At 46.2% G+C, this 24,583-nt stretch overlaps 11 non-coding genes across 11 annotated transcripts; all 11 read right to left on the bottom strand.

Moving 5' to 3' along the window:
- Positions 1–1,206: 1,206 nt before the first annotated feature.
- trnav-cac (transfer RNA valine (anticodon CAC)) lies at positions 1,207–1,279 on the bottom strand. Its single transcript has one exon. It is a non-coding gene; the product is annotated as a tRNA-Val (tRNA).
- Positions 1,280–2,804: 1,525 nt separating this feature from the next.
- trnal-cag (transfer RNA leucine (anticodon CAG)) lies at positions 2,805–2,886 on the bottom strand. The gene has a single exon. It is a non-coding gene; the product is annotated as a tRNA-Leu (tRNA).
- A 1,649-nt stretch (positions 2,887–4,535) lies between these two features.
- trnav-cac (transfer RNA valine (anticodon CAC)) lies at positions 4,536–4,608 on the bottom strand. Its single transcript has one exon. It is a non-coding gene; the product is annotated as a tRNA-Val (tRNA).
- Positions 4,609–6,133: 1,525 nt separating this feature from the next.
- trnal-cag (transfer RNA leucine (anticodon CAG)) lies at positions 6,134–6,215 on the bottom strand. The gene has a single exon. It is a non-coding gene; the product is annotated as a tRNA-Leu (tRNA).
- A 1,650-nt stretch (positions 6,216–7,865) lies between these two features.
- trnav-cac (transfer RNA valine (anticodon CAC)) lies at positions 7,866–7,938 on the bottom strand. Its single transcript has one exon. It is a non-coding gene; the product is annotated as a tRNA-Val (tRNA).
- A 1,525-nt stretch (positions 7,939–9,463) lies between these two features.
- Positions 9,464–9,545, bottom strand: trnal-cag (transfer RNA leucine (anticodon CAG)). The gene has a single exon. It is a non-coding gene; the product is annotated as a tRNA-Leu (tRNA).
- A 1,649-nt stretch (positions 9,546–11,194) lies between these two features.
- On the bottom strand, positions 11,195–11,267 carry trnav-cac (transfer RNA valine (anticodon CAC)). Its single transcript has one exon. It is a non-coding gene; the product is annotated as a tRNA-Val (tRNA).
- A 3,256-nt stretch (positions 11,268–14,523) lies between these two features.
- trnav-cac (transfer RNA valine (anticodon CAC)) lies at positions 14,524–14,596 on the bottom strand. The gene has a single exon. It is a non-coding gene; the product is annotated as a tRNA-Val (tRNA).
- Positions 14,597–17,852: 3,256 nt separating this feature from the next.
- On the bottom strand, positions 17,853–17,925 carry trnav-cac (transfer RNA valine (anticodon CAC)). The gene has a single exon. It is a non-coding gene; the product is annotated as a tRNA-Val (tRNA).
- A 3,256-nt stretch (positions 17,926–21,181) lies between these two features.
- On the bottom strand, positions 21,182–21,254 carry trnav-cac (transfer RNA valine (anticodon CAC)). Its single transcript has one exon. It is a non-coding gene; the product is annotated as a tRNA-Val (tRNA).
- Positions 21,255–24,510: 3,256 nt separating this feature from the next.
- Positions 24,511–24,583, bottom strand: trnav-cac (transfer RNA valine (anticodon CAC)). The gene has a single exon. It is a non-coding gene; the product is annotated as a tRNA-Val (tRNA).

Consider the following 24,583-nt stretch of genomic DNA (forward strand, 5'->3'; position numbering starts at 1 on the left):
ACTGTGTCTGTTTTGCAGAAAAAGAGTCCCAAACAATGTACTCCACCCTAAAACCGGAGGTCGCATTCCTATTCGAGAACGACAGATCACATTGTGAGCATGCTCTGACCTCGGAGCCAGTTCGAGATGCCACTTTCCTTGCCTTTTACCCTAACCGTGCAATTTGCTGCAGAGATGTTCACTCCTGGACATCAGCCACATGGATAGCAACTGAGTTGGAAACCTGTGTGGGAATCGACGAGAAGCGACTCAATAAATTTTGCTCAATTCCATGGTGCTTATTAGAAATGCATTTTCTGTTCACCTCAATCTAAAAGGCAGTTTCTCAACATAGTAACAAAGTCAAAAGGTAATTACCTCACCCCACCCCCACTCCGGAAGAGGTGCTAACTGCCCTTGATTGCTTTTTGTTCTCGATGTGAAGAGCTCTCACGCCTCTGAGTCACCTTCACGTGTCTGGTTGCTGAGTGAGTCACAAAGAAGGAGTTTCTCCAGAGCTGCAACTGCCTGACTTCCCCACTCGACTTCGCCGTTTACATTTTCCTGCTCCTCAGTGATTTCAAGAAAACCAAATGGATGCGATGTCATTCTGTAACCTCTCTGTCGATTCCTCCGTTTCAGTTCCAACGTGGCTTAGGTCTCGGGGCGCACCTTAATACTAGCGACACCATGAAAGCACAGGTCCAGAGGTTCCTCTGAGAGTGTAATTTCTTTCATTGCTGTTGCTGATTGAAAGAGCCACTCAAGTGCGAACTGCTCCAAAACATGATTCAGGACCTCTGGTGCCAATTCTCGTACGTTGAATAACGACAGACAGCTTCCAAACGAGGCCTTTCAGAGACGCCTTTGGGGTACATTTAACAGACAGACAAGTTCAGGAATCCGTGGTGCACTGTGACACCAGCGCATCAGCTTCTTCCCTGTCTTTGAACCGAGCCGCCTGCGCAAGGAATGCAAATGCGGTACTGCTTTTCGTAGAAGAATCAGAAGGGGGTAACTACACTCTCAAACAGAATTGCATATGATCAGAACCAGTTTGGATAAAAACTTTACAATTCTTTGCACAGTCATTAAATGGAATTGCATTACATTTCACTACGCGAGCAGATTTGTTCAAGCAACTTCGAAGGCAGGTTTGCAGATGGGAAAGCAAGCAAGAAAGCACCGTTCTTGTCCATGTAAAAGGCTGCCGATGAAGAACAAAGCAGTTTCTGCCCAGTTTCGAACTGGGGACCTTTCGCGTGTGAGGCGAACGTGATGACCACTACACTACAGAAACAAGCCGCAGCCGCCCATCCGGCAGCTCAGGGGCATCCAGCACTGAAAGTTGAAGCCATTCTTCGTTTCACCTTTCTGTTTCCAATAGCTCGTTGTTGTCCAGCGTAATTGACATCTTCAAAACATAAAAAAGAGACACGTGAAATTGATGATAAAATATAGACAAGGATGTGGTCAATGTTTGGACCGTAGGGCGAGGTCGACTAGGCTGGGACGACTTTCCCTGCAGCGTAACGACTGCGACATGATCTAATGGAAGGGTTGGAAACTGAGTATTTACGTGTTTTACCCAAGTTGGGGTGAGTTGAAAACTCGAGAGCATAGGTTTAAGGTGAGTGGGCTGAAATTGACAAAGGACCTGAGGCACATTTCCCACACAGAAGGTTGTGCGTGTATGGAATGAGCTCCCAGAGGAAGCGGAGGAGGCTCTGAAAATTGCATGAGTTTCTGGATAGGATGGGTTGAGAGGGTTTGGGGCCAAATACTGGGGAACCGGACTTGTTTATATTTGGCTATGTGCTGAGCATGGACGAGATACACCGAAGTATCTGTTTCCACGCGGTGTCCCCCAAAAACGTTGTGTTGCTTACACCTGCTTTAAAGGATTACTTTTTAGCGGAGCTTGCCGTCGCAGTCTGTGGCACAATCCTTTACTGTGTTCGATGCTCACGGGAAAGGTAGTATTGCGAAACACTGCAAAAAGGAACGACTTCCTTACTTTTGCTCCGACTGACCATACTCTGTGAAATTTTCCCAGATCCTCAGTTAAGGACTTTTGCAGCTGGAAGTTTCCTCAGAAACGCTGTTAACTCGTAAAGTATTGAGCGAATCGCAAAACAGAAAGCATTTAACACGGAACACAAACAAAGCTGGCATACCTAATGCATTTTCAGACACAGAGGTGCATGAATGCTAAATGTGAGACAGTCCGAGGGCATGATTTATAAAGTAATCTCACAACTAACAACAGGACAATTCCAAACTACTCTTTCACACATACTGCAGCCTTAGGGAACCACCACTTCCCAGACAATACTGAAAAGAGAGAAAGAAAGAACCTAATAAGAATGGGCCATAAAAAGTGAATTTCACCAATCACAGTCTCGATTAGATTACCTTTCCCTTCCGATGTCTCCAGGACGGAAACGAAGGAAATGGGAGAAATTCAACAACATATCACATCGAAATTCGTTGGAACGATTTTCCCATTGGCCGAAAAACCAAATAACGACGAGTCGAGTCACCCCAGGACTTTGTTTCACAACAGCGATGAAATACCGGTCTCCATTCGGTTCCAGTACAAGCTCAACTTGCCTGGAACAGCACAGCTGCTTGCGATTTTCTGCGCGGGAGGCGAACACGATCATGACAGACAGAGACACTTTGAAATATTCGGCACTATCCCACACCACAGTTAATTCCCCGGGAAGCAAAGCCATTTTACTTTTGTTTTCAACATCAATACAGTGGGGACAGAAACAGCATTTTAACAAAAAAGCTGCAGCGTTGGAGTTGATCTGCAGAAATGGCAGTGGTGGGATTCGAACCCACGCCCCTTTCGAGACTGGAACCTGGATCCAGCGCCTTAGACCGCTCGGCCACACTACCAGCCGGCCGCGCGCACCATTTTCTTGCGTTTCCAACTGTGCTCTCCTGCATAACAACAGATGCCAAGTCACATGAAAATGGTTCCATGATCCCTCTCCGACTCGTACAGCTGCTGGGATGTGCCCGTCTACAATATCAATTTCGCAGCAGATAATGAGAGCCCATCAATCCAGACAAAAATCAATGGTAAGCTGAGTCTATCTTCTCAGACTCCTTTCAGCTCCAAATGTATCTGTGAGAATATATGTTCGGTTATGATTTGGTCAAATAACCACGAGCTGCTTGACATTACTGCAATTTCGATTCTTGCTTTGCTAAATGATTTCACCCATTGCTTGAAACAGGGCAAGTTTCACGTTTACGCGGAACATGAAGCACACCGGACTACAGGGAAAATGCACAAAGCCGTGTTCCACATCATACCGTGCAGCGTAATTTCAGTCACTGTGTCTGTTTTGCAGAAAAAGAGTCCCAAACAATGTACTCCACCCTAAAACCGGAGGTCGCATTCCTATTCGAGAACGACAGATCACATTGTGAGCATGCTCTGACCTCGGAGCCAGTTCGAGATGCCACTTTCCTTGCCTTTTACCCTAACCGTGCAATTTGCTGCAGAGATGTTCACTCCTGGACATCAGCCACATGGATAGCAACTGAGTTGGAAACCTGTGTGGGAATCGACGAGAAGCGACTCAATAAATTTTGCTCAATTCCATGGTGCTTATTAGAAATGCATTTTCTGTTCACCTCAATCTAAAAGGCAGTTTCTCAACATAGTAACAAAGTCAAAAGGTAATTACCTCACCCCACCCCCACTCCGGAAGAGGTGCTAACTGCCCTTGATTGCTTTTTGTTCTCGATGTGAAGAGCTCTCACGCCTCTGAGTCACCTTCACGTGTCTGGTTGCTGAGTGAGTCACAAAGAAGGAGTTTCTCCAGAGCTGCAACTGCCTGACTTCCCCACTCGACTTCGCCGTTTACATTTTCCTGCTCCTCAGTGATTTCAAGAAAACCAAATGGATGCGATGTCATTCTGTAACCTCTCTGTCGATTCCTCCGTTTCAGTTCCAACGTGGCTTAGGTCTCGGGGCGCACCTTAATACTAGCGACACCATGAAAGCACAGGTCCAGAGGTTCCTCTGAGAGTGTAATTTCTTTCATTGCTGTTGCTGATTGAAAGAGCCACTCAAGTGCGAACTGCTCCAAAACATGATTCAGGACCTCTGGTGCCAATTCTCGTACGTTGAATAACGACAGACAGCTTCCAAACGAGGCCTTTCAGAGACGCCTTTGGGGTACATTTAACAGACAGACAAGTTCAGGAATCCGTGGTGCACTGTGACACCAGCGCATCAGCTTCTTCCCTGTCTTTGAACCGAGCCGCCTGCGCAAGGAATGCAAATGCGGTACTGCTTTTCGTAGAAGAATCAGAAGGGGGTAACTACACTCTCAAACAGAATTGCATATGATCAGAACCAGTTTGGATAAAAACTTTACAATTCTTTGCACAGTCATTAAATGGAATTGCATTACATTTCACTACGCGAGCAGATTTGTTCAAGCAACTTCGAAGGCAGGTTTGCAGATGGGAAAGCAAGCAAGAAAGCACCGTTCTTGTCCATGTAAAAGGCTGCCGATGAAGAACAAAGCAGTTTCTGCCCAGTTTCGAACTGGGGACCTTTCGCGTGTGAGGCGAACGTGATGACCACTACACTACAGAAACAAGCCGCAGCCGCCCATCCGGCAGCTCAGGGGCATCCAGCACTGAAAGTTGAAGCCATTCTTCGTTTCACCTTTCTGTTTCCAATAGCTCGTTGTTGTCCAGCGTAATTGACATCTTCAAAACATAAAAAAAAGACACGTGAAATTGATGATAAAATATAGACAAGGATGTGGTCAATGTTTGGACCGTAGGGCGAGGTCGACTAGGCTGGGACGACTTTCCCTGCAGCGTAACGACTGCGACATGATCTAATGGAAGGGTTGGAAACTGAGTATTTACGTGTTTTACCCAAGTTGGGGTGAGTTGAAAACTCGAGAGCATAGGTTTAAGGTGAGTGGGCTGAAATTGACAAAGGACCTGAGGCACATTTCCCACACAGAAGGTTGTGCGTGTATGGAATGAGCTCCCAGAGGAAGCGGAGGAGGCTCTGAAAATTGCATGAGTTTCTGGATAGGATGGGTTGAGAGGGTTTGGGGCCAAATACTGGGGAACCGGACTTGTTTATATTTGGCTATGTGCTGAGCATGGAGGAGATACACCGAAGTATCTGTTTCCACGCGGTGTCCCCCAAAAACGTTGTGTTGCTTACACCTGCTTTAAAGGATTACTTTTTAGCGGAGCTTGCCGTCGCAGTCTGTGGCACAATCCTTTACTGTGTTCGATGCTCACGGGAAAGGTAGTATTGCGAAACACTGCAGAAAGGAACGACTTCCTTACTTTTGCTCCGACTGACCATACTCTGTGAAATTTTCCCAGATCCTCAGTTAAGGACTTTTGCAGCTGGAAGTTTCCTCAGAAACGCTGTTAACTCGTAAAGTATTGAGCGAATCGCAAAACAGAAAGCATTTAACACGGAACACAAACAAAGCTGGCATACCTAATGCATTTTCAGACACAGAGGTGCATGAATGCTAAATGTGAGACAGTCCGAGGGCATGATTTATAAAGTAATCTCACAACTAACAACAGGACAATTCCAAACTACTCTTTCACACATACTGCAGCCTTAGGGAACCACCACTTCCCAGACAATACTGAAAAGAGAGAAAGAAAGAACCTAATAAGAATGGGCCATAAAAAGTGAATTTCACCAATCACAGTCTCGATTAGATTACCTTTCCCTTCCGATGTCTCCAGGACGGAAACGAAGGAAATGGGAGAAATTCAACAACATATCACATCGAAATTCGTTGGAACGATTTTCCCATTGGCCGAAAAACCAAATAACGACGAGTCGAGTCACCCCAGGACTTTGTTTCACAACAGCGATGAAATACCGGTCTCCATTCGGTTCCAGTACAAGCTCAACTTGCCTGGAACAGCACAGCTGCTTGCGATTTTCTGCGCGGGAGGCGAACACGATCATGACAGACAGAGACACTTTGAAATATTCGGCACTATCCCACACCACAGTTAATTCCCCGGGAAGCAAAGCCATTTTACTTTTGTTTTCAACATCAATACAGTGGGGACAGAAACAGCATTTTAACAAAAAAGCTGCAGCGTTGGAGTTGATCTGCAGAAATGGCAGTGGTGGGATTCGAACCCACGCCCCTTTCGAGACTGGAACCTGGATCCAGCGCCTTAGACCGCTCGGCCACACTACCAGCCGGCCGCGCGCACCATTTTCTTGCGTTTCCAACTGTGCTCTCCTGCATAACAACAGATGCCAAGTCACATGAAAATGGTTCCATGATCCCTCTCCGACTCGCACAGCTGCTGGGATGTGCCCGTCTACAATATCAATTTCGCAGCAGATAATGAGAGCCCATCAATCCAGACAAAAATCAATGGTAAGCTGAGTCTATCTTCTCAGACTCCTTTCAGCTCCAAATGTATCTGTGAGAATATATGTTCGGTTATGATTTGGTCAAATAACCACGAGCTGCTTGACATTACTGCAATTTCGATTCTTGCTTTGCTAAATGATTTCACCCATTGCTTGAAACAGGGCAAGTTTCACGTTTACGCGGAACATGAAGCACACCGGACTACAGGGAAAATGCACAAAGCCGTGTTCCACATCATACCGTGCAGCGTAATTTCAGTCACTGTGTCTGTTTTGCAGAAAAAAGAGTCCCAAACAATGTACTCCACCCTAAAACCGGAGGTCGCATTCCTATTCGAGAACGACAGATCACATTGTGAGCATGCTCTGACCTCGGAGCCAGTTCGAGATGCCACTTTCCTTGCCTTTTACCCTAACCGTGCAATTTGCTGCAGAGATGTTCACTCCTGGACATCAGCCACATGGATAGCAACTGAGTTGGAAACCTGTGTGGGAATCGACGAGAAGCGACTCAATAAATTTTGCTCAATTCCATGGTGCTTATTAGAAATGCATTTTCTGTTCACCTCAGTCTAAAAGGCAGTTTCTCAACATAGTAACAAAGTCAAAAGGTAATTACCTCACCCCACCCCCACTCCGGAAGAGGTGCTAACTGCCCTTGATTGCTTTTTGTTCTCGATGTGAAGAGCTCTCACGCCTCTGAGTCACCTTCACGTGTCTGGTTGCTGAGTGAGTCACAAAGAAGGAGTTTCTCCAGAGCTGCAACTGCCTGACTTCCCCACTCGACTTCGCCGTTTACATTTTCCTGCTCCTCAGTGATTTCAAGAAAACCAAATGGATGCGATGTCATTCTGTAACCTCTCTGTCGATTCCTCCGTTTCAGTTCCAACGTGGCTTAGGTCTCGGGGCGCACCTTAATACTAGCGACACCATGAAAGCACAGGTCCAGAGGTTCCTCTGAGAGTGTAATTTCTTTCATTGCTGTTGCTGATTGAAAGAGCCACTCAAGTGCGAACTGCTCCAAAACATGATTCAGGACCTCTGGTGCCAATTCTCGTACGTTGAATAACGACAGACAGCTTCCAAACGAGGCCTTTCAGAGACGCCTTTGGGGTACATTTAACAGACAGACAAGTTCAGGAATCCGTGGTGCACTGTGACACCAGCGCATCAGCTTCTTCCCTGTCTTTGAACCGAGCCGCCTGCGCAAGGAATGCAAATGCGGTACTGCTTTTCATAGAAGAATCAGAAGGGGGTAACTACACTCTCAAACAGAATTGCATATGATCAGAACCAGTTTGGATAAAAACTTTACAATTCTTTGCACAGTCATTAAATGGAATTGCATTACATTTCACTACGCGAGCAGATTTGTTCAAGCAACTTCGAAGGCAGGTTTGCAGATGGGAAAGCAAGCAAGAAAGCACCGTTCTTGTCCATGTAAAAGGCTGCCGATGAAGAACAAAGCAGTTTCTGCCCAGTTTCGAACTGGGGACCTTTCGCGTGTGAGGCGAACGTGATGACCACTACACTACAGAAACAAGCCGCAGCCGCCCATCCGGCAGCTCAGGGGCATCCAGCACTGAAAGTTGAAGCCATTCTTCGTTTCACCTTTCTGTTTCCAATAGCTCGTTGTTGTCCAGCGTAATTGACATCTTCAAAACATAAAAAAAAGACACGTGAAATTGATGATAAAATATAGACAAGGATGTGGTCAATGTTTGGACCGTAGGGCGAGGTCGACTAGGCTGGGACGACTTTCCCTGCAGCGTAACGACTGCGACATGATCTAATGGAAGGGTTGGAAACTGAGTATTTACGTGTTTTACCCAAGTTGGGGTGAGTTGAAAACTCGAGAGCATAGGTTTAAGGTGAGTGGGCTGAAATTGACAAAGGACCTGAGGCACATTTCCCACACAGAAGGTTGTGCGTGTATGGAATGAGCTCCCAGAGGAAGCGGAGGAGGCTCTGAAAATTGCATGAGTTTCTGGATAGGATGGGTTGAGAGGGTTTGGGGCCAAATACTGGGGAACCGGACTTGTTTATATTTGGCTATGTGCTGAGCATGGAGGAGATACACCGAAGTATCTGTTTCCACGCGGTGTCCCCCAAAAACGTTGTGTTGCTTACACCTGCTTTAAAGGATTACTTTTTAGCGGAGCTTGCCGTCGCAGTCTGTGGCACAATCCTTTACTGTGTTCGATGCTCACGGGAAAGGTAGTATTGCGAAACACTGCAGAAAGGAACGACTTCCTTACTTTTGCTCCGACTGACCATACTCTGTGAAATTTTCCCAGATCCTCAGTTAAGGACTTTTGCAGCTGGAAGTTTCCTCAGAAACGCTGTTAACTCGTAAAGTATTGAGCGAATCGCAAAACAGAAAGCATTTAACACGGAACACAAACAAAGCTGGCATACCTAATGCATTTTCAGACACAGAGGTGCATGAATGCTAAATGTGAGACAGTCCGAGGGCATGATTTATAAAGTAATCTCACAACTAACAACAGGACAATTCCAAACTACTCTTTCACACATACTGCAGCCTTAGGGAACCACCACTTCCCAGACAATACTGAAAAGAGAGAAAGAAAGAACCTAATAAGAATGGGCCATAAAAAGTGAATTTCACCAATCACAGTCTCGATTAGATTACCTTTCCCTTCCGATGTCTCCAGGACGGAAACGAAGGAAATGGGAGAAATTCAACAACATATCACATCGAAATTCGTTGGAACGATTTTCCCATTGGCCGAAAAACCAAATAACGACGAGTCGAGTCACCCCAGGACTTTGTTTCACAACAGCGATGAAATACCGGTCTCCATTCGGTTCCAGTACAAGCTCAACTTGCCTGGAACAGCACAGCTGCTTGCGATTTTCTGCGCGGGAGGCGAACACGATCATGACAGACAGAGACACTTTGAAATATTCGGCACTATCCCACACCACAGTTAATTCCCCGGGAAGCAAAGCCATTTTACTTTTGTTTTCAACATCAATACAGTGGGGACAGAAACAGCATTTTAACAAAAAAGCTGCAGCGTTGGAGTTGATCTGCAGAAATGGCAGTGGTGGGATTCGAACCCACGCCCCTTTCGAGACTGGAACCTGGATCCAGCGCCTTAGACCGCTCGGCCACACTACCAGCCGGCCGCGCGCACCATTTTCTTGCGTTTCCAACTGTGCTCTCCTGCATAACAACAGATGCCAAGTCACATGAAAATGGTTCCATGATCCCTCTCCGACTCGTACAGCTGCTGGGATGTGCCCGTCTACAATATCAATTTCGCAGCAGATAATGAGAGCCCATCAATCCAGACAAAAATCAATGGTAAGCTGAGTCTATCTTCTCAGACTCCTTTCAGCTCCAAATGTATCTGTGAGAATATATGTTCGGTTATGATTTGGTCAAATAACCACGAGCTGCTTGACATTACTGCAATTTCGATTCTTGCTTTGCTAAATGATTTCACCCATTGCTTGAAACAGGGCAAGTTTCACGTTTACGCGGAACATGAAGCACACCGGACTACAGGGAAAATGCACAAAGCCGTGTTCCACATCATACCGTGCAGCGTAATTTCAGTCACTGTGTCTGTTTTGCAGAAAAAGAGTCCCAAACAATGTACTCCACCCTAAAACCGGAGGTCGCATTCCTATTCGAGAACGACAGATCACATTGTGAGCATGCTCTGACCTCGGAGCCAGTTCGAGATGCCACTTTCCTTGCCTTTTACCCTAACCGTGCAATTTGCTGCAGAGATGTTCACTCCTGGACATCAGCCACATGGATAGCAACTGAGTTGGAAACCTGTGTGGGAATCGACGAGAAGCGACTCAATAAATTTTGCTCAATTCCATGGTGCTTATTAGAAATGCATTTTCTGTTCACCTCAATCTAAAAGGCAGTTTCTCAACATAGTAACAAAGTCAAAAGGTAATTACCTCACCCCACCCCCACTCCGGAAGAGGTGCTAACTGCCCTTGATTGCTTTTTGTTCTCGATGTGAAGAGCTCTCACGCCTCTGAGTCACCTTCACGTGTCTGGTTGCTGAGTGAGTCACAAAGAAGGAGTTTCTCCAGAGCTGCAACTGCCTGACTTCCCCACTCGACTTCGCCGTTTACATTTTCCTGCTCCTCAGTGATTTCAAGAAAACAAAATGGATGCGATGTCATTCTGTAACCTCTCTGTCGATTCCTCCGTTTCAGTTCCAACGTGGCTTAGGTCTCGGGGCGCACCTTAATACTAGCGACACCATGAAAGCACAGGTCCAGAGGTTCCTCTGAGAGTGTAATTTCTTTCATTGCTGTTGCTGATTGAAAGAGCCACTCAAGTGCGAACTGCTCCAAAACATGATTCAGGACCTCTGGTGCCAATTCTCGTACGTTGAATAACGACAGACAGCTTCCAAACGAGGCCTTTCAGAGACGCCTTTGGGGTACATTTAACAGACAGACAAGTTCAGGAATCCGTGGTGCACTGTGACACCAGCGCATCAGCTTCTTCCCTGTCTTTGAACCGAGCCGCCTGCGCAAGGAATGCAAATGCGGTACTGCTTTTCGTAGAAGAATCAGAAGGGGGTAACTACACTCTCAAACAGAATTGCATATGATCAGAACCAGTTTGGATAAAAACTTTACAATTCTTTGCACAGTCATTAAATGGAATTGCATTACATTTCACTACGCGAGCAGATTTGTTCAAGCAACTTCGAAGGCAGGTTTGCAGATGGGAAAGCAAGCAAGAAAGCACCGTTCTTGTCCATGTAAAAGGCTGCCGATGAAGAACAAAGCAGTTTCTGCCCAGTTTCGAACTGGGGACCTTTCGCGTGTGAGGCGAACGTGATGACCACTACACTACAGAAACAAGCCGCAGCCGCCCATCCGGCAGCTCAGGGGCATCCAGCACTGAAAGTTGAAGCCATTCTTCGTTTCACCTTTCTGTTTCCAATAGCTCGTTGTTGTCCAGCGTAATTGACATCTTCAAAACATAAAAAAAAGACACGTGAAATTGATGATAAAATATAGACAAGGATGTGGTCAATGTTTGGACCGTAGGGCGAGGTCGACTAGGCTGGGACGACTTTCCCTGCAGCGTAACGACTGCGACATGATCTAATGGAAGGGTTGGAAACTGAGTATTTACGTGTTTTACCCAAGTTGGGGTGAGTTGAAAACTCGAGAGCATAGGTTTAAGGTGAGTGGGCTGAAATTGACAAAGGACCTGAGGCACATTTCCCACACAGAAGGTTGTGCGTGTATGGAATGAGCTCCCAGAGGAAGCGGAGGAGGCTCTGAAAATTGCATGAGTTTCTGGATAGGATGGGTTGAGAGGGTTTGGGGCCAAATACTGGGGAACCGGACTTGTTTATATTTGGCTATGTGCTGAGCATGGAGGAGATACACCGAAGTATCTGTTTCCACGCGGTGTCCCCCAAAAACGTTGTGTTGCTTACACCTGCTTTAAAGGATTACTTTTTAGCGGAGCTTGCCGTCGCAGTCTGTGGCACAATCCTTTACTGTGTTCGATGCTCACGGGAAAGGTAGTATTGCGAAACACTGCAGAAAGGAACGACTTCCTTACTTTTGCTCCGACTGACCATACTCTGTGAAATTTTCCCAGATCCTCAGTTAAGGACTTTTGCAGCTGGAAGTTTCCTCAGAAACGCTGTTAACTCGTAAAGTATTGAGCGAATCGCAAAACAGAAAGCATTTAACACGGAACACAAACAAAGCTGGCATACCTAATGCATTTTCAGACACAGAGGTGCATGAATGCTAAATGTGAGACAGTCCGAGGGCATGATTTATAAAGTAATCTCACAACTAACAACAGGACAATTCCAAACTACTCTTTCACACATACTGCAGCCTTAGGGAACCACCACTTCCCAGACAATACTGAAAAGAGAGAAAGAAAGAACCTAATAAGAATGGGCCATAAAAAGTGAATTTCACCAATCACAGTCTCGATTAGATTACCTTTCCCTTCCGATGTCTCCAGGACGGAAACGAAGGAAATGGGAGAAATTCAACAACATATCACATCGAAATTCGTTGGAACGATTTTCCCATTGGCCGAAAAACCAAATAACGACGAGTCGAGTCACCCCAGGACTTTGTTTCACAACAGCGATGAAATACCGGTCTCCATTCGGTTCCAGTACAAGCTCAACTTGCCTGGAACAGCACAGCTGCTTGCGATTTTCTGCGCGGGAGGCGAACACGATCATGACAGACAGAGACACTTTGAAATATTCGGCACTATCCCACACCACAGTTAATTCCCCGGGAAGCAAAGCCATTTTACTTTTGTTTTCAACATCAATACAGTGGGGACAGAAACAGCATTTTAACAAAAAAGCTGCAGCGTTGGAGTTGATCTGCAGAAATGGCAGTGGTGGGATTCGAACCCACGCCCCTTTCGAGATTGGAACCTGTATCCAGCGCCTTCGACCGCTCGGCCACACTACCAGCCGGCCGCGCGCACCATTTTCTTGCGTTTCCAACTGTGCTCTCCTGCATAACAACAGATGCCAAGTCACATGAAAATGGTTCCATGATCCCTCTCCGACTCGCACAGCTGCTGGGATGTGCCCGTCTACAATATCAATTTCGCAGCAGATAATGAGAGCCCATCAATCCAGACAAAAATCAATGGTAAGCTGAGTCTATCTTCTCAGACTCCTTTCAGCTCCAAATGTATCTGTGAGAATATATGTTCGGTTATGATTTGGTCAAATAACCACGAGCTGCTTGACATTACTGCAATTTCGATTCTTGCTTTGCTAAATGATTTCACCCATTGCTTGAAACAGGGCAAGTTTCACGTTTACGCGGAACATGAAGCACACCGGACTACAGGGAAAATGCACAAAGCCGTGTTCCACATCATACCGTGCAGCGTAATTTCAGTCACTGTGTCTGTTTTGCAGAAAAAGAGTCCCAAACAATGTACTCCACCCTAAAACCGGAGGTCGCATTCCTATTCGAGAACGACAGATCACATTGTGAGCATGCTCTGACCTCGGAGCCAGTTCGAGATGCCACTTTCCTTGCCTTTTACCCTAACCGTGCAATTTGCTGCAGAGATGTTCACTCCTGGACATCAGCCACATGGATAGCAACTGAGTTGGAAACCTGTGTGGGAATCGACGAGAAGCGACTCAATAAATTTTGCTCAATTCCATGGTGCTTATTAGAAATGCATTTTCTGTTCACCTCAATCTAAAAGGCAGTTTCTCAACATAGTAACAAAGTCAAAAGGTAATTACCTCACCCCACCCCCACTCCGGAAGAGGTGCTAACTGCCCTTGATTGCTTTTTGTTCTCGATGTGAAGAGCTCTCACGCCTCTGAGTCACCTTCACGTGTCTGGTTGCTGAGTGAGTCACAAAGAAGGAGTTTCTCCAGAGCTGCAACTGCCTGACTTCCCCACTCGACTTCGCCGTTTACATTTTCCTGCTCCTCAGTGATTTCAAGAAAACAAAATGGATGCGATGTCATTCTGTAACCTCTCTGTCGATTCCTCCGTTTCAGTTCCAACGTGGCTTAGGTCTCGGGGCGCACCTTAATACTAGCGACACCATGAAAGCACAGGTCCAGAGGTTCCTCTGAGAGTGTAATTTCTTTCATTGCTGTTGCTGATTGAAAGAGCCACTCAAGTGCGAACTGCTCCAAAACATGATTCAGGACCTCTGGTGCCAATTCTCGTACGTTGAATAACGACAGACAGCTTCCAAACGAGGCCTTTCAGAGACGCCTTTGGGGTACATTTAACAGACAGACAAGTTCAGGAATCCGTGGTGCACTGTGACACCAGCGCATCAGCTTCTTCCCTGTCTTTGAACCGAGCCGCCTGCGCAAGGAATGCAAATGCGGTACTGCTTTTCGTAGAAGAATCAGAAGGGGGTAACTACACTCTCAAACAGAATTGCATATGATCAGAACCAGTTTGGATAAAAACTTTACAATTCTTTGCACAGTCATTAAATGGAATTGCATTACATTTCACTACGCGAGCAGATTTGTTCAAGCAACTTCGAAGGCAGGTTTGCAGATGGGAAAGCAAGCAAGAAAGCACCGTTCTTGTCCATGTAAAAGGCTGCCGATGAAGAACAAAGCAGTTTCTGCCCAGTTTCGAACTGGGGACCTTTCGCGTGTGAGGCGAACGTGATGACCACTACACTACAGAAACAAGCCGCAGCCGCCCATCCGGCAGCTCAGGGGCATCCAGCACTGAAAGTTGAAGCCATTCTTCGTTTCACCTTTCTGTTTCCAATAGCTCGTTGTTGTCCAGCGTAATTGACATCTTCAAAACATAAAAAAAAGACACGTGAAATTGATGATAAAATATAGACAAGGATGTGGTCAATGTTTGGACCGTAGGGCGAGGTCGACTAGGCTGGGACGACTTTCCCTGCAGCGTAACGACTGCGACATGATCTAATGGAAGGGTTGGAAACTGAGTATTTACGTGTTTTACCCAAGTTGGGGTGAGTTGAAAACTCGAGAGCATAGGTTTAAGGTGAGTGGGCTGAAATTGACAAAGGACCTGAGGCACATTTCCCACACAGAAGGTTGTGCGTGTATGGAATGAGCTCCCAGAGGAAGCGGAGGAGGCTCTGAAAATTGCATGAGTTTCTGGATAGGATGGGTTGAGAGGGTTTGGGGCCAAATACTGGGGAACCGGACTTGTTTATATTTGGCTATGTGCTGAGCATGGAGGAGATACACCGAAGTATCTGTTTCCACGCGGTGTCCCCCAAAAACGTTGTGTTGCTTACACCTGCTTTAAAGGATTACTTTTTAGCGGAGCTTGCCGTCGCAGTCTGTGGCACAATCCTTTACTGTGTTCGATGCTCACGGGAAAGGTAGTATTGCGAAACACTGCAGAAAGGAACGACTTCCTTACTTTTGCTCCGACTGACCATACTCTGTGAAATTTTCCCAGATCCTCAGTTAAGGACTTTTGCAGCTGGAAGTTTCCTCAGAAACGCTGTTAACTCGTAAAGTATTGAGCGAATCGCAAAACAGAAAGCATTTAACACGGAACACAAACAAAGCTGGCATACCTAATGCATTTTCAGACACAGAGGTGCATGAATGCTAAATGTGAGACAGTCCGAGGGCATGATTTATAAAGTAATCTCACAACTAACAACAGGACAATTCCAAACTACTCTTTCACACATACTGCAGCCTTAGGGAACCACCACTTCCCAGACAATACTGAAAAGAGAGAAAGAAAGAACCTAATAAGAATGGGCCATAAAAAGTGAATTTCACCAATCACAGTCTCGATTAGATTACCTTTCCCTTCCGATGTCTCCAGGACGGAAACGAAGGAAATGGGAGAAATTCAACAACATATCACATCGAAATTCGTTGGAACGATTTTCCCATTGGCCGAAAAACCAAATAACGACGAGTCGAGTCACCCCAGGACTTTGTTTCACAACAGCGATGAAATACCGGTCTCCATTCGGTTCCAGTACAAGCTCAACTTGCCTGGAACAGCACAGCTGCTTGCGATTTTCTGCGCGGGAGGCGAACACGATCATGACAGACAGAGACACTTTGAAATATTCGGCACTATCCCACACCACAGTTAATTCCCCGGGAAGCAAAGCCATTTTACTTTTGTTTTCAACATCAATACAGTGGGGACAGAAACAGCATTTTAACAAAAAAGCTGCAGCGTTGGAGTTGATCTGCAGAAATGGCAGTGGTGGGATTCGAACCCACGCCCCTTTCGAGATTGGAACCTGTATCCAGCGCCTTCGACCGCTCGGCCACACTACCAGCCGGCCGCGCGCACCATTTTCTTGCGTTTCCAACTGTGCTCTCCTGCATAACAACAGATGCCAAGTCACATGAAAATGGTTCCATGATCCCTCTCCGACTCGCACAGCTGCTGGGATGTGCCCGTCTACAATATCAATTTCGCAGCAGATAATGAGAGCCCATCAATCCAGACAAAAATCAATGGTAAGCTGAGTCTATCTTCTCAGACTCCTTTCAGCTCCAAATGTATCTGTGAGAATATATGTTCGGTTATGATTTGGTCAAATAACCACGAGCTGCTTGACATTACTGCAATTTCGATTCTTGCTTTGCTAAATGATTTCACCCATTGCTTGAAACAGGGCAAGTTTCACGTTTACGCGGAACATGAAGCACACCGGACTACAGGGAAAATGCACAAAGCCGTGTTCCACATCATACCGTGCAGCGTAATTTCAGTCACTGTGTCTGTTTTGCAGAAAAAGAGTCCCAAACAATGTACTCCACCCTAAAACCGGAGGTCGCATTCCTATTCGAGAACGACAGATCACATCGTGAGCATGCTCTGACCTCGGAGCCAGTTCGAGATGCCACTTTCCTTGCCTTTTACCCTAACCGTGCAATTTGCTGCAGAGATGTTCACTCCTGGACATCAGCCACATGGATAGCAACTGAGTTGGAAACCTGTGTGGGAATCGACGAGAAGCGACTCAATAAATTTTGCTCAATTCCATGGTGCTTATTAGAAATGCATTTTCTGTTCACCTCAATCTAAAAGGCAGTTTCTCAACATAGTAACAAAGTCAAAAGGTAATTACCTCACCCCACCCCCACTCCGGAAGAGGTGCTAACTGCCCTTGATTGCTTTTTGTTCTCGATGTGAAGAGCTCTCACGCCTCTGAGTCACCTTCACGTGTCTGGTTGCTGAGTGAGTCACAAAGAAGGAGTTTCTCCAGAGCTGCAACTGCCTGACTTCCCCACTCGACTTCGCCGTTTACATTTTCCTGCTCCTCAGTGATTTCAAGAAAACCAAATGGATGCGATGTCATTCTGTAACCTCTCTGTCGATTCCTCCGTTTCAGTTCCAACGTGGCTTAGGTCTCGGGGCGCACCTTAATACTAGCGACACCATGAAAGCACAGGTCCAGAGGTTCCTCTGAGAGTGTAATTTCTTTCATTGCTGTTGCTGATTGAAAGAGCCACTCAAGTGCGAACTGCTCCAAAACATGATTCAGGACCTCTGGTGCCAATTCTCGTACGTTGAATAACGACAGACAGCTTCCAAACGAGGCCTTTCAGAGACGCCTTTGGGATACATTTAACAGACAGACAAGTTCAGGAATCCGTGGTGCACTGTGACACCAGCGCATCAGCTTCTTCCCTGTCTTTGAACCGAGCCGCCTGCGCAAGGAATGCAAATGCGGTACTGCTTTTCGTAGAAGAATCAGAAGGGGGTAACTACACTCTCAAACAGAATTGCATATGATCAGAACCAGTTTGGATAAAAACTTTACAATTCTTTGCACAGTCATTAAATGGAATTGCATTACATTTCACTACGCGAGCAGATTTGTTCAAGCAACTTCGAAGGCAGGTTTGCAGATGGGAAAGCAAGCAAGAAAGCACCGTTCTTGTCCATGTAAAAGGCTGCCGATGAAGAACAAAGCAGTTTCTGCCCAGTTTCGAACTGGGGACCTTTCGCGTGTGAGGCGAACGTGATGACCACTACACTACAGAAACAAGCCGCAGCCGCCCATCCGGCAGCTCAGGGGCATCCAGCACTGAAAGTTGAAGCCATTCTTCGTTTCACCTTTCTGTTTCCAATAGCTCGTTGTTGTCCAGCGTAATTGACATCTTCAAAACATAAAAAAAAGACACGTGAAATTGATGATAAAATATAGACAAGGATGTGGTCAATGTTTGGACCGTAGGGCGAGGTCGACTAGGCTGGGACGACTTTCCCTGCAGCGTAACGACTGCGACATGATCTAATGGAAGGGTTGGAAACTGAGTATTTACGTGTTTTACCCAAGTTGGGGTGAGTTGAAAACTCGAGAGCATAGGTTTAAGGTGAGTGGGCTGAAATTGACAAAGGACCTGAGGCACATTTCCCACACAGAAGGTTGTGCGTGTATGGAATGAGCTCCCAGAGGAAGCGGAGGAGGCTCTGAAAATTGCATGAGTTTCTGGATAGGATGGGTTGAGAGGGTTTGGGGCCAAATACTGGGGAACCGGACTTGTTTATATTTGGCTATGTGCTGAGCATGGAGGAGATACACCGAAGTATCTGTTTCCACGCGGTGTCCCCCAAAAACGTTGTGTTGCTTACACCTGCTTTAAAGGATTACTTTTTAGCGGAGCTTGCCGTCGCAGTCTGTGGCACAATCCTTTACTGTGTTCGATGCTCACGGGAAAGGTAGTATTGCGAAACACTGCAGAAAGGAACGACTTCCTTACTTTTGCTCCGACTGACCATACTCTGTGAAATTTTCCCAGATCCTCAGTTAAGGACTTTTGCAGCTGGAAGTTTCCTCAGAAACGCTGTTAACTCGTAAAGTATTGAGCGAATCGCAAAACAGAAAGCATTTAACACGGAACACAAACAAAGCTGGCATACCTAATGCATTTTCAGACACAGAGGTGCATGAATGCTAAATGTGAGACAGTCCGAGGGCATGATTTATAAAGTAATCTCACAACTAACAACAGGACAATTCCAAACTACTCTTTCACACATACTGCAGCCTTAGGGAACCACCACTTCCCAGACAATACTGAAAAGAGAGAAAGAAAGAACCTAATAAGAATGGGCCATAAAAAGTGAATTTCACCAATCACAGTCTCGATTAGATTACCTTTCCCTTCCGATGTCTCCAGGACGGAAACGAAGGAAATGGGAGAAATTCAACAACATATCACATCGAAATTCGTTGGAACGATTTTCCCATTGGCCGAAAAACCAAATAACGACGAGTCGAGTCACCCCAGGACTTTGTTTCACAACAGCGATGAAATACCGGTCTCCATTCGGTTCCAGTACAAGCTCAACTTGCCTGGAACAGCACAGCTGCTTGCGATTTTCTGCGCGGGAGGCGAACACGATCATGACAGACAGAGACACTTTGAAATATTCGGCACTATCCCACACCACAGTTAATTCCCCGGGAAGCAAAGCCATTTTACTTTTGTTTTCAACATCAATACAGTGGGGACAGAAACAGCATTTTAACAAAAAAGCTGCAGCGTTGGAGTTGATCTGCAGAAATGGCAGTGGTGGGATTCGAACCCACGCCCCTTTCGAGATTGGAACCTGTATCCAGCGCCTTCGACCGCTCGGCCACACTACCAGCCGGCCGCGCGCACCATTTTCTTGCGTTTCCAACTGTGCTCTCCTGCATAACAACAGATGCCAAGTCACATGAAAATGGTTCCATGATCCCTCTCCGACTCGCACAGCTGCTGGGATGTGCCCGTCTACAATATCAATTTCGCAGCAGATAATGAGAGCCCATCAATCCAGACAAAAATCAATGGTAAGCTGAGTCTATCTTCTCAGACTCCTTTCAGCTCCAAATGTATCTGTGAGAATATATGTTCGGTTATGATTTGGTCAAATAACCACGAGCTGCTTGACATTACTGCAATTTCGATTCTTGCTTTGCTAAATGATTTCACCCATTGCTTGAAACAGGGCAAGTTTCACGTTTACGCGGAACATGAAGCACACCGGACTACAGGGAAAATGCACAAAGCCGTGTTCCACATCATACCGTGCAGCGTAATTTCAGTCACTGTGTCTGTTTTGCAGAAAAAGAGTCCCAAACAATGTACTCCACCCTAAAACCGGAGGTCGCATTCCTATTCGAGAACGACAGATCACATCGTGAGCATGCTCTGACCTCGGAGCCAGTTCGAGATGCCACTTTCCTTGCCTTTTACCCTAACCGTGCAATTTGCTGCAGAGATGTTCACTCCTGGACATCAGCCACATGGATAGCAACTGAGTTGGAAACCTGTGTGGGAATCGACGAGAAGCGACTCAATAAATTTTGCTCAATTCCATGGTGCTTATTAGAAATGCATTTTCTGTTCACCTCAATCTAAAAGGCAGTTTCTCAACATAGTAACAAAGTCAAAAGGTAATTACCTCACCCCACCCCCACTCCGGAAGAGGTGCTAACTGCCCTTGATTGCTTTTTGTTCTCGATGTGAAGAGCTCTCACGCCTCTGAGTCACCTTCACGTGTCTGGTTGCTGAGTGAGTCACAAAGAAGGAGTTTCTCCAGAGCTGCAACTGCCTGACTTCCCCACTCGACTTCGCCGTTTACATTTTCCTGCTCCTCAGTGATTTCAAGAAAACCAAATGGATGCGATGTCATTCTGTAACCTCTCTGTCGATTCCTCCGTTTCAGTTCCAACGTGGCTTAGGTCTCGGGGCGCACCTTAATACTAGCGACACCATGAAAGCACAGGTCCAGAGGTTCCTCTGAGAGTGTAATTTCTTTCATTGCTGTTGCTGATTGAAAGAGCCACTCAAGTGCGAACTGCTCCAAAACATGATTCAGGACCTCTGGTGCCAATTCTCGTACGTTGAATAACGACAGACAGCTTCCAAACGAGGCCTTTCAGAGACGCCTTTGGGGTACATTTAACAGACAGACAAGTTCAGGAATCCGTGGTGCACTGTGACACCAGCGCATCAGCTTCTTCCCTGTCTTTGAACCGAGCCGCCTGCGCAAGGAATGCAAATGCGGTACTGCTTTTCGTAGAAGAATCAGAAGGGGGTAACTACACTCTCAAACAGAATTGCATATGATCAGAACCAGTTTGGATAAAAACTTTACAATTCTTTGCACAGTCATTAAATGGAATTGCATTACATTTCACTACGCGAGCAGATTTGTTCAAGCAACTTCGAAGGCAGGTTTGCAGATGGGAAAGCAAGCAAGAAAGCACCGTTCTTGTCCATGTAAAAGGCTGCCGATGAAGAACAAAGCAGTTTCTGCCCAGTTTCGAACTGGGGACCTTTCGCGTGTGAGGCGAACGTGATGACCACTACACTACAGAAACAAGCCGCAGCCGCCCATCCGGCAGCTCAGGGGCATCCAGCACTGAAAGTTGAAGCCATTCTTCGTTTCACCTTTCTGTTTCCAATAGCTCGTTGTTGTCCAGCGTAATTGACATCTTCAAAACATAAAAAAGAGACACGTGAAATTGATGATAAAATATAGACAAGGATGTGGTCAATGTTTGGACCGTAGGGCGAGGTCGACTAGGCTGGGACGACTTTCCCTGCAGCGTAACGACTGCGACATGATCTAATGGAAGGGTTGGAAACTGAGTATTTACGTGTTTTACCCAAGTTGGGGTGAGTTGAAAACTCGAGAGCATAGGTTTAAGGTGAGTGGGCTGAAATTGACAAAGGACCTGAGGCACATTTCCCACACAGAAGGTTGTGCGTGTATGGAATGAGCTCCCAGAGGAAGCGGAGGAGGCTCTGAAAATTGCATGAGTTTCTGGATAGGATGGGTTGAGAGGGTTTGGGGCCAAATACTGGGGAACCGGACTTGTTTATATTTGGCTATGTGCTGAGCATGGACGAGATACACCGAAGTATCTGTTTCCACGCGGTGTCCCCCAAAAACGTTGTGTTGCTTACACCTGCTTTAAAGGATTACTTTTTAGCGGAGCTTGCCGTCGCAGTCTGTGGCACAATCCTTTACTGTGTTCGATGCTCACGGGAAAGGTAGTATTGCGAAACACTGCAGAAAGGAACGACTTCCTTACTTTTGCTCCGACTGACCATACTCTGTGAAATTTTCCCAGATCCTCAGTTAAGGACTTTTGCAGCTGGAAGTTTCCTCAGAAACGCTGTTAACTCGTAAAGTATTGAGCGAATCGCAAAACAGAAAGCATTTAACACGGAACACAAACAAAGCTGGCATACCTAATGCATTTTCAGACACAGAGGTGCATGAATGCTAAATGTGAGACAGTCCGAGGGCATGATTTATAAAGTAATCTCACAACTAACAACAGGACAATTCCAAACTACTCTTTCACACATACTGCAGCCTTAGGGAACCACCACTTCCCAGACAATACTGAAAAGAGAGAAAGAAAGAACCTAATAAGAATGGGCCATAAAAAGTGAATTTCACCAATCACAGTCTCGATTAGATTACCTTTCCCTTCCGATGTCTCCAGGACGGAAACGAAGGAAATGGGAGAAATTCAACAACATATCACATCGAAATTCGTTGGAACGATTTTCCCATTGGCCGAAAAACCAAATAACGACGAGTCGAGTCACCCCAGGACTTTGTTTCACAACAGCGATGAAATACCGGTCTCCATTCGGTTCCAGTACAAGCTCAACTTGCCTGGAACAGCACAGCTGCTTGCGATTTTCTGCGCGGGAGGCGAACACGATCATGACAGACAGAGACACTTTGAAATATTCGGCACTATCCCACACCACAGTTAATTCCCCGGGAAGCAAAGCCATTTTACTTTTGTTTTCAACATCAATACAGTGGGGACAGAAACAGCATTTTAACAAAAAAGCTGCAGCGTTGGAGTTGATCTGCAGAAATGGCAGTGGTGGGATTCGAACCCACGCCCCTTTCGAGATTGGAACCTGTATCCAGCGCCTTCGACCGCTCGGCCACACTACCAGCCGGCCGCGCGCACCATTTTCTTGCGTTTCCAACTGTGCTCTCCTGCATAACAACAGATGCCAAGTCACATGAAAATGGTTCCATGATCCCTCTCCGACTCGCACAGCTGCTGGGATGTGCCCGTCTACAATATCAATTTCGCAGCAGATAATGAGAGCCCATCAATCCAGACAAAAATCAATGGTAAGCTGAGTCTATCTTCTCAGACTCCTTTCAGCTCCAAATGTATCTGTGAGAATATATGTTCGGTTATGATTTGGTCAAATAACCACGAGCTGCTTGACATTACTGCAATTTCGATTCTTGCTTTGCTAAATGATTTCACCCATTGCTTGAAACAGGGCAAGTTTCACGTTTACGCGGAACATGAAGCACACCGGACTACAGGGAAAATGCACAAAGCCGTGTTCCACATCATACCGTGCAGCGTAATTTCAGTCACTGTGTCTGTTTTGCAGAAAAAGAGTCCCAAACAATGTACTCCACCCTAAAACCGGAGGTCGCATTCCTATTCGAGAACGACAGATCACATCGTGAGCATGCTCTGACCTCGGAGCCAGTTCGAGATGACACTTTCCTTGCCTTTTACCCTAACCGTGCAATTTGCTGCAGAGATGTTCACTCCTGGACATCAGCCACATGGATAGCAACTGAGTTGGAAACCTGTGTGGGAATCGACGAGAAGCGACTCAATAAATTTTGCTCAATTCCATGGTGCTTATTAGAAATGCATTTTCTGTTCACCTCAATCTAAAAGGCAGTTTCTCAACATAGTAACAAAGTCAAAAGGTAATTACCTCACCCCACCCCCACTCCGGAAGAGGTGCTAACTGCCCTTGATTGCTTTTTGTTCTCGATGTGAAGAGCTCTCACGCCTCTGAGTCACCTTCACGTGTCTGGTTGCTGAGTGAGTCACAAAGAAGGAGTTTCTCCAGAGCTGCAACTGCCTGACTTCCCCACTCGACTTCGCCGTTTACATTTTCCTGCTCCTCAGTGATTTCAAGAAAACCAAATGGATGCGATGTCATTCTGTAACCTCTCTGTCGATTCCTCCGTTTCAGTTCCAACGTGGCTTAGGTCTCGGGGCGCACCTTAATACTAGCGACACCATGAAAGCACAGGTCCAGAGGTTCCTCTGAGAGTGTAATTTCTTTCATTGCTGTTGCTGATTGAAAGAGCCACTCAAGTGCGAACTGCTCCAAAACATGATTCAGGACCTCTGGTGCCAATTCTCGTACGTTGAATAACGACAGACAGCTTCCAAACGAGGCCTTTCAGAGACGCCTTTGGGGTACATTTAACAGACAGACAAGTTCAGGAATCCGTGGTGCACTGTGACACCAGCGCATCAGCTTCTTCCCTGTCTTTGAACCGAGCCGCCTGCGCAAGGAATGCAAATGCGGTACTGCTTTTCGTAGAAGAATCAGAAGGGGGTAACTACACTCTCAAACAGAATTGCATATGATCAGAACCAGTTTGGATAAAAACTTTACAATTCTTTGCACAGTCATTAAATGGAATTGCATTACATTTCACTACGCCAGCAGATTTGTTCAAGCAACTTCGAAGGCAGGTTTGCAGATGGGAAAGCAAGCAAGAAAGCACCGTTCTTGTCCATGTAAAAGGCTGCCGATGAAGAACAAAGCAGTTTCTGCCCAGTTTCGAACTGGGGACCTTTCGCGTGTGAGGCGAACGTGATGACCACTACACTACAGAAAC

Source organism: Chiloscyllium punctatum, chromosome 28, assembly GCF_047496795.1.
Source record: "Chiloscyllium punctatum isolate Juve2018m chromosome 28, sChiPun1.3, whole genome shotgun sequence".
Taxonomy (NCBI): Eukaryota; Metazoa; Chordata; class Chondrichthyes; order Orectolobiformes; family Hemiscylliidae; genus Chiloscyllium; species Chiloscyllium punctatum.